The sequence below is a fragment of the Cupressus sempervirens genome, chromosome 10, assembly GCF_028749045.1.
Source record: "Cupressus sempervirens isolate cs-2001-9-10 chromosome 10, ASM2874904v1, whole genome shotgun sequence".
NCBI lineage: Eukaryota > Viridiplantae > Streptophyta > Pinopsida > Cupressales > Cupressaceae > Cupressus > Cupressus sempervirens.
Window position 1 is genome coordinate 943,818,995 of NC_143127.1, and position 18,124 is coordinate 943,837,118.

Here is an 18,124-nt window from a genome sequence, read left to right on the forward strand (position 1 = left end):
CTCATAATTATCACACATGGAAGACCTTGATGACACAGCTTATACGGTCAAAAGGGTTGTGGTCTTGTTTAGATGCAGAGCAACTAGTTTTACAGAGGCCTTTTAATGTCATGCAACATAGGAACAAGATGGCTGAGGCAATAGGATTGATTTCTTTATAGGTCTTAGATAGTCTATAGTTTCATCTAGATGGGTGCAATACTCCTCTACCTATGTGAACCAAGCTTGAAGGTTTGTTTGGTAAAATGAATAAGTTTAGGGCACTTCAAATTGAGGCAGAGCTCACCTCACTTATACCAGATTCTTTTCCCTCCATTGAAGACTTCTTGGTGAAATTCAAACAACTAAGATCTTTATTGCAGGGTTGTGAAAAGACGAAGATTGACACTGAGTGTATCTACCTGATTCTTTCTAAGCTTCATGGAAACTTTCAAATTTTTTCTTCTAACTTCTATTCCACCAAAGATGCTTTGGGCAATAGATTTTTCATGCCATCCTTTAAGGTTTTTTGTGATCAGTTGACTCAAGAGAAAGCTAAGCTCTCTTAGTTGGATTCTCTCATAGGCTCACATAGTCACATTGCTATTACAAGTTAGATGGCTATGCCAAACAGGTTTCAGATTTGATAGCTCTCCTTTAGAAGAATGACATTGGTATTCCTTCTACTTCTCACAAACCTTCTTCATCATCATCATTTCAGTTAGATGGTAAAGATATAGGAAAGGGTCATGCACTATGTACAGGTACTATTCCTCTTTCTTCTAGTTGGTTACTAGATTTAGGTGCTTCACACCATATCTCATCTTCTTAGGATTTATTGTCTTCTTTTGAGGCTTCTCCTACTCCACACATTTTGATGGGGAACAACATTGTTATGACTGTATGTGGGAAAGGTTCTATTGACATTGATATGGTACATTTATGATGTACTTTGTGTTCCATCTTTTTCCTCTAACCTTCTTTCTATTTATCATATTAAACACAATGGGACAGGGAAGACAATTGAGTTTGCATAGGATTTAGTGCACATCAAAGATAGTGAGACAGGCAATATTATTGCTAAAAGGACTATTGATCACAATTCCCACCTATATTCCTTCTCACATTTTGGTCCACCATCTCCACTATCAAAGACTTGCTCTCTTTTTTCACGAGAGTCTACCGAGGTGGAGTTAGTTTGCTTGAACTTATGTGTAGTGCCTGAGACTAGTGTTTTGACTTCTACACCTCCACCTCCTATTCAGATTCCATCTCTTGCACAAGATCACTCTTCAGCATTTCCTACTATTGTAGCTCCAATCATCCAGCCACCTACTGTAATTGTTGAGGATATATCAGAGGACACACATCTCCTCTCAGATGACAAATTCAGCACACATGTTATTCCACCTCCATTGGAGATTCCATTTCAGGATTCTCATGCTTTATCCTTTGAGCATAAGCTAGGACTTCCAGTTGCACCTTACATACATGGGTTTTATCATCCTTGTCATCTGCCTTTATTTCCTTCAGATTGGAGCCACATTGGTATGTTCATTGACATAAGAGTTCTGCCATTTTGGTGGGGCTATGGAATCTCAAGCTTTTATCATGGAGGCTTTCATTTTACTTATGATCTTGAGAGATTCTCTTGAGATGTTTCATTTGTGCATTATTTTCTATCTCTTTTTGGAGTAGATCTTTTCCTATTGGGTTATCTCTATTTCTCCATTTCATAGAGATTAGTTGTGATTGGGTACCTCATCAGGCCTTATTGTCAGGGCCCAAGTTTGTTTTTAGCACTACATTGTTTGTAGCTGCATTGTTGCTCATCTTAAGGGGGGTGTTCGAGAAAAAGGTTAATTTCATTTCTTTTATTAAATTACATTTTCTTCCTTCTTTAGATTTCACTTTATGCAACTTTTGTATTCTCATTTAATAATTAATTATTAATTATTAAATAGTATTTACCTTTTAGATTAGGTTACCCTTTTTAGTTTTTGATCTCCTACTATAAGGATAGATTGTTTGTAATTATCTACACATCTTTTTTATTTTTGAGAATACAATTTGCATATTTTCAGAGCAAACCCTTGCCTCTTCTTGTTTTTTTCTTCTTTGTAATAGGTTTTTACATCCAGGTATTCGAGTGCTTTGTGGATTGTATTGTGTATTGCTCAAATCCTTCAAGAGAGACAACTATGAGTGCGCCATATAAGTTTTTAAAAAGTTGCTATATCGAAACTAAAGGCATGCATTGAGAATGCATTCGCAATGTGGATCTTTAGTGCCACATCAGTTCCATCATGCATCGATTTTTTTTTATGAACAAACCTTTTCTATTTATTAAATATTAAAGATACATATCCACAAAAAATGGGCTGGGGATACAAGATCACCCAACAAGTTCACTTGGCACATGGCTGGAAAAGACAATTATTCATCAAAAAATCATTAAAGCAAAATAAAGCCCTTAAGCTACAAGAGCAGTGTCAGTCGAAGGAGGGTCTTTGTCATTAGAACCCTAAAAGTCCATGGGGTTGACAGGTGACTCAGGGGGAGCCTAGCCATCAACAGCGGTGGCAATAAAATCTTTTTAAAATTTTGTCACCCTCTAGCCTAGGCAGAGAGATACCCAAATCAAGCCAAGGGAATGCCCATTTAGGGTTTCTTTGCACAAAGGGCCAACCTGCATCAGGAGCAACAAGAGGAGCCACCGGGGACCATCCCAAGCCTATTCTCCATGGAGGTGAGGTCGAGCAGTGACAACCATCGAAACTACTATTGGGAGAGTGGCAAGAGGGTTGTGACTTGGAAGAATGCAAGCGATGAGCAGGACTGCTCTAGCCTCTCCAATGACTACGAGGAGTAAAATCACTAGAGAGAGAATCCAACGAAACCCAGGTGACTGTACAAGGGGCATTTCCCTTGAGTGACCTCTAGCACAACTTTATCTGCATGTACTTGAATCTACATCATGACATTATTAAAAATACATACTTTAGTGTACAAAGAAACATGTATATCAAGAAAGCTTTGAGAGAATAAAACAACATTGTGATCTTTCCATATAGTAAATAAAATCTCCATTCTAAAAGCATGCCAAATCTAGGAATACTTAAAAGGGAGTCTGTTAGAATCTCCTAGCACAACAATATGCCAAGGGAACACCTCTGGACGGAACTACTTAAAAATGTCATAAATCCAGAGCTAGTAATTTTGGACTCGCATGTAGAACCAAAAAATATGCAAGAGGCTTTTTGGCTAACCACAAAATGGACATCTAGGGTCTGAGACACCTAGATGTCAGAGCCAAAGGCCCAACGATAGCCCTTGTAAAAGGAGACACTAGGCAAAGTAAGAAATTTTTGGCTCCATGATTACTTGCCAAACCATGGAAAATCTATGACCCCAAGTCCTATGAGAGGACTACAAATACTAGTGTTGGTTGAAAGTGTCAATAGTCGGCAAGTAGGGTACCAGCTAGCGATAACCCAGCTTGGGTTTGTAACCAGTCATGGAGTAGCAGATACCACTTCCAGTCCTTACACCATGGACGAGAAGAGTGGATACCAAGCTTGTGCACCATATGGGGAGGCACCGCAAAAACTAAAAGATCAATTGTATGTCAATCTAGATGGTTGAGCTTGAACTGCACTTGCAGGTCCTCCAATGAGAGAAGACTCATAGAAATTTTGGAAAATAGATCTTTGGGTGTCATGATTCCCCTTCTAAATAAGCACAGAGTGCTAGCTTCTTGAATTTTAGCTAGAGGAACACCTTGAATAGCAAACAGAGGAGACCACCATAGGTTTTGTCAATTCATAGAGAGCCCATCATTGAACCCATTACCTCCCTAGTAAAGCCAAGGTTTGATGGCTTCCCAAGCTTTCCAAATGCTCTTAGCGATAAAAGTGCCTTGAATTTTCACTAGTCCAGTGGTCACAAGAATAGCTTGAAAGCCAATCCCCTTTCAAGCTGGTCGATTAACTAGAAAGCCTAAAGAAATGTAGTGATGCAACAAGATTTTTTCGGCCTCATCACTAGTGTGAGCTCATATGACCCATTTGGCACAAAGGAAAATCCCTTCCTCACAAGCATTGGAAAGTAGTTCAAGACCACTTGAGTCTTTGGATAGACAAAAAAAATCCCTAGCAACTCTATGAAAGTTGTGATGCACAAAATCAAAGGCCTAGAGGAAATCCCTTTAGAGGTGTTCAAGCTTGAGAAATGAAGCTTTGGAAGGGGCCCAACATGAGGACTAATAAACATGCGTAGCAGCCAGCACTTTGGAACAAATCTAAAATTTTCCAACAAGGGAGAGGGGTTTGGTAATCCAATAGTCCAACTTCTTCTCAATTCATGCTAAGACAACATTCCACAGCTCCACAGGGGAATCTTGAAAAGAAAAAGGAATGCCCAAAAACTGAAAGATTTCTCCATGTTGAACCCATTTCCACCCGTAGCGTTGCAACCATTGAGGGCCTCACAATAATGATTATCTATAGAAAAGGGTGTTGTGCCATTGAATAGAAAACCTAAAAGCAAGGAAAAAAGTATCCAAGAATTGTAAGGCATTTTTAATATTGTCTTCATCCTCGAGAAGGGTGAGAAAAGAGTCAGTAGAAAAATGACCATTCACAAGATGCATAGTAGAATCTGAGAGAGTTATGCCACACAGAAGACCCCAAGAGATAGTGTTGGCAAGAAGATAGCCAAACCCTTTAGCAACTAAACATAAAGAGAAGGTGCTAAAGGACAACCTTGACGAATAGATCTATAGAGCCTAAAAGCTTCAAATTGTTGACCATTTATGGTAATACAAGCAGAGGCATCACAAAAGAGCATTTGAACTAATTGTAGAAAGACTAGGCCAAACCCCAGGGCTTGAAGGATGGCCAAAACGAAAGGCCATTCAATCCAGTCATTATAGGCTTTGGCAAAATCAATCTTAAGAAACAAGGCTTGTTGTTTGGACTGATTAGCCCACTCTATACCTTCCTAGATAGCAATAATATTATCCATAATGTATTTGGGTTTAATGAAACTAGTATGTTCAAGATGAACAATCTATGGGAGAAGATGTCATATTTTAAGGCAGAGAGCCTTGGCAATAATATTGTAGGAGACATTCAACAAAGTGATGTGGCTCCAATTGCATATGTCTTCAGGATTTTTGGCTTTAGGCATGAATTTGATATTCCCCTTATTAATAATGTTGCCTAGGGAATGATTATTGTATGCTTCTTGATATACCTATTGTAGATCAAGGCCAATATACTCACATAGAGTTTTATAAAATTCACAAAAGAAACCATCACATCTAGGGGCTTTGTCATCAGCCATGAAGATGATAGCTTCCTTGAGATCAACAAGCCTCAACTTCTGCTCATAGAAGGCATATTGCTCCAAAGCAAGCCTATTAGGATTAGTGGCAAGGCAGACTTGTAATGCATAGTCACTCATAGTAGAGGCCCCTTGTGTAGTCAAGACCTTCTCATAATGACACACAAAATCTTGAAGGATGCTAGGTAGGTTAGAAAGAACCTACTAGTCTTCCCTAATGCACTTGATGCCCACCATAGAATTGTGAGCCTACACAACATTGGAAAATTTTGTAGAGGCTTGGTCACCAACCTCCAGCCAATGGAGACAAGCTTTAATATGAGCTCCCCTAGCGGTATAGTTGTCTACAACTTGTTTCTGGTGTTGAAAATTGGCAAGTCAAACATGTAAATCTGTATCAAATGGATTTATGGTGAGAGCTTCTAAGGCTATACAAATATCTAAATAGTAGTGGCTTCATAAGATCTTTTGTGGTACATGACCAACTACCTCCCATAAATGTAAAGAAATAAAAAGGATGGCATCATTCCACTATTGAATCCACCCAACATGGGTGTGGGACCTAGGCTCAAGGTTCCATACTCCAAGAATTTGAGCAACAGTGGATAGATGGGAAAACAAGGAAGTATTGAGAAAAAACTAAGTTTTACATGGATGAGGTTGAGCTGTGTGCCAGGTGATAGAAAAGAGGAAGGGGTAATGATCTAACAAAGTCACATCTAGAAATGGAATGATAGGTAATGCATACTTGTGTGAAAAAGAAAAAAAGGACTAAGTCGAAAGAATAGCCATGTCTAGTCTCTTTAACAATCTGTCAACCCACCTTGAAATTTGGACCAGCTATTGCAAACCCCACTAGACCGGTAGCAATTAGCAATGCGATCAAAAAGGCCCATCTTGTTTCACATGCATAACCAGGCTTCTCTTTTTCCAGCTACCCATCAAAAAGGCATAAGCCCTTCCTTATTAGTATCCAACTTAACCATATCAAAATCCCTAAAAAAAACCCAAATGGCAGGTCACAAGTGATCCACTAACAAATGCCACATGTGTAAATGTTCAATATCATCATTGGGGGCATAAATATTAACAATGCCAAAGGAATGATTCTAAAATGATATCAAAATCCAAGCAATCCTTTGCGTGGATTCAAAGCCATGCAAAATAAATAAATAAAGGAAATAAGGAGAGAGAAGAGTGACAACACCACCTCATCTAGCCTCATGCTAGGAAGCAAACAAAGCACTGTCTGACCAAGAAATACAGTAGGTTGAGTTGAGAAGAAACCCAACAACTTTAACTTCTTGAAGACATAGAACATCAAGATGACCAAGATGACACCTTGTATCATGAACAAAATATTTTCTAGTGAGGTTTGTTAGCCCCCACACATTTCATGATAGACAATTCATTGTAACAAAACTTCCATTTCTTCATCATCTGCAAGAGAGGTGAAGCTATTGTGCAAAAATATGGAGGCATTAAATGAGGGGTCTCCAAGACAGATGACTCGTCTAATCTTCTCCTCATTATTAGATACCTCCTCGCAACCTTCTACACTATGAGAACGATGGAGGGAATGTGATTAAATCATCAAAGCCACTTGCAACACTCAAACCCATGAAGGGTGAGAGTCAAGGGTATGAATGCCCACTATCCCCTGAGCACCAGGGTTTGAAATAGGCAGAGGCAAGAGCAGAGAGACCAAAGATTCTAATGGAATGTTGTTTAACAACTTGTCTTCCTTAATTCTTTTGTTTATACCTTGACTCTTAAATTGTCCAATGGCTAGTGGAGAACAAAGAAGTTAACAACAGAAAGGGTCAGTGTAATGATCTATCAAAGACCCCTAAAGTGAAAGGTACAACTCCCTTTTAGGTACAAGATTTGTAGTGAATTTTGTTTTTTTGGGTTATGGGGGTATGCTCTTAACTAGAGAGTAGAAGAGGAAAAGACTAGATTATTCAACACCTTAAACAACCTAGGCAATTCAAAAATGGGGACTAACTCTTGAAATGCAATCTATTCTAACTAAAATGCAAGGATGGAAACATGCATGACTAACTATGATAGCAAGAGAGTAGGAAGGATGATAGAATGAGTAATTCCTAGAGTACTAAGTTAATTGATATATGACAATACCTGGATTGTCTAACTTCAGCTACTCCATTAATCAATTTTCAGCCCTCTCATACAATGAACTAAGTTACACATAGAAACTACAATGTATAGTACACAGAACAAAAAAATGATAATGCTCAAGAAAGTAAAGTTTACTATCCACTGAATGAAGGAAATAAAACCAAGTTCATTTACAATCATTAAATTTCCAACCATAGCACATTCATTTCAAATACTATACTATAACTAAATGAACAACAAAATTAAAAGTAGACTCAAAGTTGCACATAGTATTCCTAGTTGGAAATAATAGAGGAGTAATTAAGAGGGGAGGAGTGAATCAATTACCACTAAAATAAATCTCAGATCCCTTAGGTGTCAGTTCATAACATAAACTTCACTACAATTACTGATGCTCAGTAAACACATAGGCACTTAGGTTACAATAGTAAATGTTGTAACTCGGTAAGCACTAAAATAGCAACTATAACTCAACAGATGTTTAACATGTAAATCTTAAGATATTATCTATGATTAACCTTACTAAACTTAGATGCATACACATAAAATAAATAGCATGAACACAAGTGACACCAAGATTTAACGTGGAAACCCAATTTGGGAAAAATCACCAATTTTAACTAGTTATGTATTTTCACTCTTCTGAAGTGAGCCCTATTAGGAGCCAACCCTACTAAAGGTTACAAAACACACTATTAGGTGTAACCTTGTTAGAAGATTTAATCATCCTAGTAGTAGTGGCCTTGTTAGAGGTCTTTAGATACTTCAATCTAGAAATGCTACCTTGTTAGAGAATTTACAAATAGTTGTTAAGCCAACTCTATTAAGAGATTTAGATCACTGCTACAATGGTTAGAGAGTAACAATGAGATGACTTGATTTCTGATGCAACTAAATTGCTTACTAGATATCTCAATTCTATCTTGTATACTTGATCATTTTTTATCAAATGTATCTTTGCAGCGCGACAAAGATATTCTTTTTATCCTTCTAATTCGCTTCCTCTAAGCTTCTTCAAACCTTCTATTCACTTGCACACATTCAATCTTCAACTTGACCTTATATTTATATCATACACATTCTCAAGTTAGGTTGAATACAACTTAGAATAATTAATATTCATCTCCTCAATCATCTAGAACCAACAAACAACTTTAGGTTGAATACAACTTAGAATAATTAATATTCATCTCCTTAATCAGCTAGAACCAACAAACAAGACTATTGAACTCAATATACCAAAACATGAAAATCCTTCATTAGCCTACCCTACTCAGTAGACACTAACATAGAAATGATTTTCCAATATTAACCAAGTAAAATTGGTTAACACTACATTTTCACAAATTTCCTTTGGTAACCAAGTAAGCTCGGTTAACACTGGTTCCATCCAACTTTTCCTTCATTAACCAAGTAAGATTAGTTAACACTCAACTTCTGTGAACTTCTTTTTTTTTCCCAAGTGAACTCGGTGACCACTGTCTTTTGAACTTGGCAAACTTTGGAATGCTCAGCAGACATAGGAAACTGTCTTCAATGCCCAAGTGAGCTCAACATACACTGACTAATAAAGATATGACATTTTGTGTAACATCAATGACAATACACAATCAATCAATTATTTTCAATAGTCCCAACTACAGAAGTTTTCCCACAAGTAATTTTGTCGATGTTATTAACTTCTCAAAAGTTGACATATATGGGCCTTCTCAAAATGGCCAGTTTCATTAGATAATTTCTTTGTAGAGCATCTTTAAATGGAATAAACTAAAAATAGGACATGATTGAATCATTGTCTATTATAGAGACAAGGCTAACTGGTAGAATGCCATAAATAGCCACAAAAACAAAGAGAGAGGGGGAATGATAGATGTCTGGAAGAATGCCAGAGCATCATGCCTTCTTAGGCATAACTGCCTTAGCTCTATAAGCTTTCATTGCATTAGTTACTTTGTCTAACTCTTCAATACTTGGGATGATGATATTGTCAACTCGAATCATCTAATATTCATGCATTTTTGTTTCTCATCCACTCTGGCAACTATTGAATGGAACTTCTCTTATGTTCTCCTTATGATCGAGTCTGCTGATGAGAGTTCTTTAATTTTGACATTTGGAAATTGAGTGGATCAACAAATTCATTAATAAATGCTAGGAACTTTGACTTCATCCTCTCAATATCTACTAGTTTTCCATTGGCAGACACATAGGACTCTGTATGCAACACTTTCAGATATTCAAATAACTTTTCTATGACCTTCTGCACCAAGACATGCACATACTTTAGCTCATTCGCAAACTGCACAGAGCTCTCCACTATGGATTCCAAAGATTGTTTCCAATGAAACAATGGCTCTTTGCCCATTTTGAGGATCCTATGAGAGATGGCAACATTGGTCTTCATGTTAATGACCTCTTGCAATAGGGCCATCTACTCTATCAAGCTATCTACTACCTTATGTATAGTGATATGATGGTTGGAAGTAGCTTCCCTCAACTTGTCAGCATCCAACAAAAGATTTCCCAAATTTTCAATTAATGGGGGCCCTTGAGCATTCATCTAATCCACCCATGTTCGGCCAATCTACCCAAATTGTCTTTAATGCTATAGCTTCAGAAGTAAATTTTTGTTCTCTTCTACATTCGATCAAATTGGCTTTTTGAATTACTCCAGAGTGCAAAATTGATGTACTCCATCAATTCTTTATTTGAGGCCTTGAGGACCTCTTTTTTCACTCTCAACTCTTCTAGCCTATCCTCAATCTTCTAATTAGTAGAGTTTCATATGTTTACCATAGAGTCATGAACAGGGATCCCAAGATCCACCATTTTGATCTGGAAGTCATTCATGGTAAGCTCATGGAACTTCCCCATTTTTGTGGCTCTACTATCTCCACCAACATGTGGCTAGTAGAAGGATCAGTAGCCAATGTTGCAATTAATTTCTTCTTCTTTGTCTGCTTGGATGGTGGAAGAGAAGAAGTAGCTTGTGTAATTAGATCCTTTGATGGGGCAGCTTCTTCATACCTCTACTTCTTTCTATCAATGGTTTCCTTCAGCCATGACTTGGTTGAGAGGACATTGATTGCAGACTGCAAGCTAGTAGGATCAAAAAGATTCCTTAGGACTAGGGGAGTTTTCTTGCTTTGAGAAGTAGCAGGGAAAGCAACAACTTTGGTCACTGAGAGGGCTAAGTTATCCCCTTGTTGTGGTGTATCTTGTCCATCCATGGGGTTAGTGTCACCTTCCAAATTAATGACTTGAATAGGGGAGGTTGTCTTGGCTGTTGATTTCTCTAGCTCTTTCTCCTTCTCTTTTTCCTTGCCCCCTTCCTTATCCCCAACTTTCTCAATATCTAAAAGAGAGCCACCTCTGTAGGTAGGAGCGATTGGCACATTCTTGCCTAAAGGGTAGTCTGCATCTTGGCCTATAGACTGGGATGGGCCTATTGATGTTGAAGTAGCAGTCATAGTGGTAGTTGTTGCAATTGATTGGGTGGCTCCAAAAGATACTCCTCCAAGGTCCACTCTACCCACTTATCTTGCCTCTTAATAATTACATGCATCAGAACCTATGGTTTGCCTCACAATAGGTGTGTGATAATCATGCCCAAGGTCTTACTTAGGAATAGTTTATTCAATCTAAGGATTACTTCCCCCACCATGAGGTGCATTTAGTTTTTCAACCCAGGGATGTATACTTGAAATGGTCAGCACGGTATGTGCACTAAGTTTCTTAAGGATTCAATATGCTTATGTTGTAGGAAAGTAAAATGCAAAGGAAGAACCTACACTAGTGTTGCAAGACACTTAACTCTTTACTAAAATGAATGTTGGAAATACAACTGTACACTAACTTATATTTCAATTTAGACCATCCACTATAACTACTCTTGTAGATGCTACAGGAACACTCATAAAGTATGATGCTACAAAAGAAACTTATAACTTCTACCTGAAATACTAGAAATGCTAGAAGTAAATCTACACTACTCTAATTTAATCCACCTCCCAAGTGGGCCCCCTTGGTTGGCTTCTGCTAACCTACTAACACAGAATGTAAACCAAGAATTACTTCATTATATTCCAAAACTCCTTACATAAGAAAAATACATAAAACTATAAAACAACTCACTATGAGAGTCAACAATTTTTTTCCATAAACTTTTCTCTAACACCAAAACTATTGATCCAATCCCTACAAATAGAGGATTGAAACTTATTCTAAAATAGGAAAGAAAACAAACTGACTGCAAAGTTGCCAGAGAAGAAGAAGGAAATATAATAGCTCACAGTATAAGCAATAAAGTTTGGATAACCAATTCAGCACAATAATAAATGCAATTTAGGGAATACAGCAACACTTCATCCCTACATTCCTAGAATAGTAGCTCCTCCTTTTTAGCATTCATGTCTCCTAGTACCATTATGGTTCCTCCACTGCAACTGGGCCTTAACACTCCTCCTTGAATGTTGTCGACCATCCTCCAGCTTCTTCCTTAACAAGTTAGTTATGATGCATAAATATTTGCAAATAAGCATAATCAAATTAAATCCAAATATTAGTAACACACATTTTGATGGTTATATGAAATACTACATTATATTTATAATATTGGCAAAATATGACATCACTATCTACCCATGGGTTAACAGTTCTATCTAGACTTTATCATAAGTTCAACTAAGCATAAGTTCACAAATGTCTTGGTAGTATTAAAATTAACATAAAATAGAGGCAATAATTAGCCCCATCATCTTCCCCCTGGTAAGTTTAATGCTTGTCCTCAAGCATTGTATCTTCTAGCCATTAATCAGAAGTCTCTAACCTTATTCCTCCATTGCCTGTTACTCCTGAAGGTGTAGTAGAATCCTCTTGTTCTTTCCCATAATTCCCTTCTATGATCCTCTTGCAACCTCTTAAGTCATTCAGAGTTGATGTCATACAGGGGCCAAAGGAGCATAGTTGGTTGCATTGTTAATGGACACCAAAGTTCTTGTCTAGTCTATCTTCCCAGCTCTATGTGTTTTGAAGCTCAATGAACGGCTACCTCTAGGTTGATAGGACTGTGTGCCTCTAATCTTCTAATTCCCTCAAGTAGTCTACCCCATCTACTTTTAACACCAGCCATGGCTCTTTGAAAGAAAACATAAGGCATGTTATCATATTCTGTGTATACCTTTGTTCCTAGCCTCAAAGATTTTCTTTCTTATCTCCTTGTGAACATCCCCATAGGTCAACCTGAACCAATCCTTAAGAATTTCTTCTAATTTATTGCTCTCTGCTCTTAATAGCAAGGGTTCTATTTTCTCCTCATCTTTGTAATTTTTCAACTGTCTATCATAATTGGCCTCATTGTGCATCTAGCACATTAGGGCCCTAAGGTGTATATCCCTTATGTAAAGTAAATGGTTTGATTGAGTCTCTTTAGGGATAATGAAATTGTGCACATACAAGTCACGGAGTAAATTTTGCTGCCATGATGGAAGAGTTTGGTACAAACCATAGAATTCCTGAGCTGACCTAAATTCTATATTTATATCTCTGAGGGTCATCATGAGCTAGAATAAAAGGAATTGTTCTTTTAAAAAAATAGTGTAGATCCTAGGCGGTGGCCTACAAGTAATTATTTGGTCAGCCAATTTAAGGGCATGATCCATCTTTCACTTCTATTTTGCCAATTACTCTTTTGAGTCTGCAATTTCTTCAACTTGGTCTGTTATTACCTTCTTCATTTCCTTTTTTCCTCTTTTGATAGGGTTTTTGTTAACACATGTTTATTATATAACCAAAAAAAGAAGCATTTGCAAGGTAATTGGGCCACTTTCCTCTTCCTAGTTAGTTTTCTTCCTCTATTCCCTCCATGACTATTCCAAGAAATTTGTATACCATGTTTGCTTATAGGGAACTAGGGAAATTTTTTAACAGGCTAACTGATGCATTATTGGGGCTTTACTATCCTCTCATTTGTGCTTGCTAATTTCAACCTCTGCTCTATTTACACAATTACCTTCTTCCCTTCTGTGAATTCAGACTCTCTTTTTTTTAAACCATAGACCCTTTTCACATTCTCTTCTATGAATTTCTATAATGAAAAATACATCATGAGCAATAATAATGTGGTTTTAATGGAAATAAATCATAGATATGCGAGAATCATTCCAAAATATAATTTGGGTCACATCTTAGTCTAACAATGAGGAATTATTCAGGAATAAAGGTATGACACTTGACACTTGTATATTATGGCAATTGGATTTTAATCAAACAAAAAGAGAGTACAGATTTGAGGATCTTTAATGAATAAATAAAAATGTCATTGGGAATTAGTAACCTTCCCTGCTTCCTATGAAACATGGACAAGTGTCCTCACTTGTCATACTTGGCACGAGGTACACAACTGGCATAATGCCACAACAATATATTTAATGTAGTAATAGATATAACCAATGAAATCTATGCACTAAAAATGAATAAAATTTGCAAAGTTTATACCTACCAATTTGATCTATACACTCTATTACTAGCTCTAGAGCTTGCATTGCCATGTGAAATCCAATTGCTTCCACCAATCCACTTCTTTTAGCTTTTGAGTGACTGAGTGAATAGGCTGAGAGTTTAGTCTTCTACGGAGATTAGTTTAATCATAAAACTTAAATGACATATATGTTAAATCCTTCAAGTCATTCTCTAGGCTTATAAGCTTATCATAACCTAGAACTCTAATTTCCATTTTGTATGATTGCACAGGATGTAGTTCTAAATAAATTATCATTTTAAAAACTTGAGGAAAGATATTTCAGGAAATTCTAATGAAGAAGATGTAGGAAGCTGAACACTGGCACCACACAAACAAAATTAAGTTTAGCCAACAATTATAACGACAGGATTTGCATTAAATTTTATAACCAATGGCTATTGAAACTTTCCATTTTTATGCATATGAAAACTCGTGACCCCGAAAGCCTCATTACTTTACTTAAAGTAAAGTCTTATTATTAAAATCCACTTACTGAAATAAGGACTTTAGTTCAATGGAAAGCAAGGTAAACTTTAAAAAACCCACCTCCATAAAAAGATATAAAATATTGGCAAATCTTGCATTATTTTGAAAAACCAAATTATTTTTATTTGCGAATCTCTCAATTTTTTTATTTTAATTATGATTCACATTGGCAATTATTTTGGAATCATAATTTCTGAGTAGAAAATATTGGCGAATCTCAATAATAATAGGAAGTTTGCTAATCATCATGGAATATTACAAATCAAAATTGAACATGTTTTTATCTCATGCGAATTATGAGGATAATTACATTATATTTTAAATCAATAGGAAAAACTTAATATTGGTAATATATCCCTAAAGTAACTAATAATTATGATAATTATTGGTGAATCAATTTTAGTTTCTTCAATAATATATAATATTTAGGTGAATCAAATCTAATCATGTATCAAATATTGTGGCGAATCTTTGAGTTTTTTTTTTAAATAAAATAAATTATTAAGCAGTTTTATTGATTTTAGAACTAAACTTAATATAAATGTGGCAATTTAGGTTGCATTAAATCTAAAATTATTAGCCAAATTACTAGCAAAAAAATAATAAAATTAGCCAATTTACGAATATTAGCCACTAAAAAACACCTTGTCAGAAAGTGCCTCTTTTCCCTTCAGAGTCTAAAATGAAGACTTAGCAGATAACTTAAGATGTGCAAGGAAGAGAGAGAAAATCAACTTTTCTGTAGGCCCAACTAAATTCTTTGATTCAGAATCATAGTGCGGGGAATGATATTTCAATAGCTTCTGCACTTCATTCTTTCAATTTTTGCCCTAAGCATGTAACATTTGACTTGCTTTATGTCAAGGTCACACCTTCATAGCTTACTTTGCCAAAAGCATCTTTTGAGCATCTCGAATGAATATTCGCATATAAAAGTGACTTGGCCTTCTATTTTCAAAGTCTTCAGATAAGTGGTCTTTTACATTACCCAAGGATAGAAAACCACCCTGAAGGCAACATTTTTTGAAGTGAAGAGAACCCTACAACATCCTCCTTTTAATCTTGATCTAGTGGCTACAAGGTTAGATCTCGAGCATGCATCATTGATTATGAACTCAAAATAATTCTTTTCAACATCACACTGACCATGCTTGCACATAAAGGTTTGGATTTGACATAAGTCAATTTAGCTTTGGAAGCAGAACATAAAACCTTCACTTCCACTAGTGAGCAGCTAGAAAGCCACATGTATACCCGTTCTTCCTCATAAAAGTATACTTTTATCTCAGCAACTTGATTGGAGCTCTTCTTGGTTTCATTTTACATTTTTGTGGGTCTTTCCATTATGATACATGCATGTTCATGGCTTGTTAATCATTACCATGGCTTCTTTCCTCGAGTACGCAGTTAATAAAATTTGACAAAGTGGAAAAACAATTCGATTGCTAAGAATCCATAGGAAATGGAATGTTGGGGTAAGATAGCAAATATTGAAACACAAAACTTATTTCTCATTGGGAAGATGCCCAAACACATCCCAACCATACCTAAGTCACCTAGACTCCAAACCCATGAGAATAATATAAAACTTGCATGGGAGAGTAGGTAAAGGCAATGCAAATGTGACCCTAGAAACATAGAAAGTGAGAGACTTGAGAATGATGAGAAGTAAGTGACCTAGAGGCTACTTAGGCATGCAATTTGAATAGAGACTCAATAAATACCAACAACTATAACTTAACAAGGGGAAAACTAAAAGTTGGAAACATGGAACTAGACTAGAGCCAAGATGACCATTATCCTAAGGTACAGAGCTTGCCTTAGCCATAGTGGAGCCTTTTCCTTTTTTCGCAATAGGATTCCATTCATCTTTTTTAGTAGCCAAAGCCAATTTGGCTTCCTGGACTAGTGGATGATTATGTTCTAGCAATGGACAATCCTTAATCTTGTATCCTAGGTCTTGACACCTATAGTAGGTATTCAAGAGGTTTAGTTAAAGCACCTTCTCAGTGAAGGTGGTACCACCTATCTAAATTTCCACCAATTTTTGAGGTCTCTAGAGGGGTCAACCTCAACACAAACCCTACGCTAGGGCTGGGCATTAAAAAACTTATCTGGCTCAAGGCAAACAACATTGCTAATAGTTTGTGCAATGGTTTCCAAGAAAGACCAACATGGCATAGGAAGCCTAGGGAACTCCACCCATATGAGAACCTTAAGTTTGCGATCACCAGATACAACAAAATCATAGGACCAACATTGAAAAACTAGAAGAGAGGACCTAATAGACTAGGGACCTCTAACAAATGCATGCTTAGCTTGGCTAGGATTGCCAAAGTGAAAGAGAAAAAATTCTTTGGTAAGGCTTTGAATGCCTTCAAGGCGGACACCCTAAGGTATCCAGACCTTGGAAACCCATTCCATCAGCATGCTTTCAAAAGGAGTGCGACCCACAAACTACCCAATCAGGTTCTTTTGTTCTAGACAAGTGCATACACTACCAAAGTCCTTGACATTCAAAACAATTTCAGGAGAGGAGTTACCTTATGAAACACCTTGGAAATGAACTTGCATGCATGTTTGTTCATCAAATCCATTCTCTCCAACAACAAGAGCTCCAACACCAGCATCAACTATTGGGTAGTAGAAGGCCAAGGCCATTTTAACCAAAAATAAGTCTCATAGTAAATGTGGTATGACAAGTGGCAAACAAATAAGGATTTAGATAGAAGCTGTACAGACCCTAGCAGAGTGTCATGCATCAATTTTTTATTTAGATTGTTTTAATTATTTCATGTTCAATAAAAATGCATGTTGTAGTTACCTTTGTAGGCATTATTTTTTATTTCTTTGATTATCTATATAGCATAAGAGCTTTTATTTTAGGTCTTCAATTAGTATCATATCAGGTTATAGAATTTTTTCTCTTGCAGGCAAGGTAGTGGTTCTCTCCAAGATCTTTTAGAATGGAAAATGGTGACAACCTTCCATTCCATCTTTTGCTGTTTTATAGAGACAACTACGAATATTGGAGTATCAAGATGAAGACCCTACTATTATCTCAAGATCTTTGGAATTAGTCGAAGGAGGATAGACTGAACCTATAGACCAGAATACATTAAATGCATTAATATAGATTCAAAAAAATCAGTTGCAAGAAGAGAAGAAGATACACAAATGTTACACTCTAATAGAGCACTGCTAGTAGTAACCAAGCTTAGAAGACTCTAGTATCAGCCAAGAAGAAGTTCAGAAGAAACCAAGTTTAGGATTTCAGTGCAAACTGAGTTAGGTCGGTCAAAGAAGGAATTTAGTGTAATCTGAGTTAGGTCAGTTACCAAAGGAACTCAATGTTAACCAAATGACTTAGTTTTCGTGTTAGCTGAGTGAAAACATAACTATTTTGTTTAATATTTGGTTTATGCTAACTGTCTTAGTGGATTTTAATTGTTTATTTGTAAGGGTATTCAAGTTGACTTGACATTAGGATTCATATATATTAAAGGTCAAGTTGTGGATTGAAATATGAAGTAATGAATAAGATAAGAGGATATGAATAAAGAAGGATATTTGATTAAGGGTAGAATATCCAAAGAGTTGCAAAGGATATTCTAATCAAGGAGGATCCAAATGATAAACTAGAATAGAAAT